The sequence below is a fragment of the Pteropus vampyrus genome, unplaced genomic scaffold (assembly GCF_000151845.1).
Source record: "Pteropus vampyrus isolate Shadow unplaced genomic scaffold, Pvam_2.0 Scaffold968, whole genome shotgun sequence".
NCBI classification, from domain to species: domain Eukaryota; kingdom Metazoa; phylum Chordata; class Mammalia; order Chiroptera; family Pteropodidae; genus Pteropus; species Pteropus vampyrus.
In genome coordinates this window covers 2,515-3,175 of record NW_011889749.1, presented here as the reverse complement: position 1 = coordinate 3,175, position 661 = coordinate 2,515, and positions in this window count along the sequence as shown.

The following is a 661-nucleotide window of genomic DNA, read 5'->3' as shown; positions in this document are numbered from 1 at the left end:
TTGGACAACAGACCTTGATCCAGTTTTGACTTCAGAAGACGATCTCAATTGATTAATCTTAAAGCGGGCATAAGCACCCTTAGGTGTACCTGACAAAATGGACTAAAGAGTACTGAGGAGCCTGCGAACCAGAATTTAAGAGGACTCTACATATAATGCACCTGAATGGCCCTTATTTTCCAAGGCCTAGTAAAAAAACGATCAATGGCGGCTCTCTTCAAACTAAGGGATATGTAATGATAGTCATTTTCTTCTCTACGATCTTGTATCATTCCTATTTGTGCTTTGATGGTACACAGGTTCTTATCTGCTGATTGCAACTAAACTCAAATATATTGTTAAAATGTTTGACAATTGGAGAATCTAGTTCAAAGCTTGGCATAGAAGGGGGCTTTCTAAGCCTGATTAGAGTCCAGCATCCATGAAGCTCTAGACTGATCAGTTAGACCCCATGTCATTGTAAACCTACTTCAGCTGAGGAGCCAGTCATGCAAAATAACATACAGAGTAGAGGAAGACATCTGCACATTGTTTGGGGTATACCTTTTTTACCTTTCATACTGATTTCAGCGAAGACGACTAGTCAAGTCTGTTAGAATTGGGAAATCTCATAAAGTTTCACTTTAGTGTGCTTCACAAATGCCGCGTGTTTTGTTTTGTT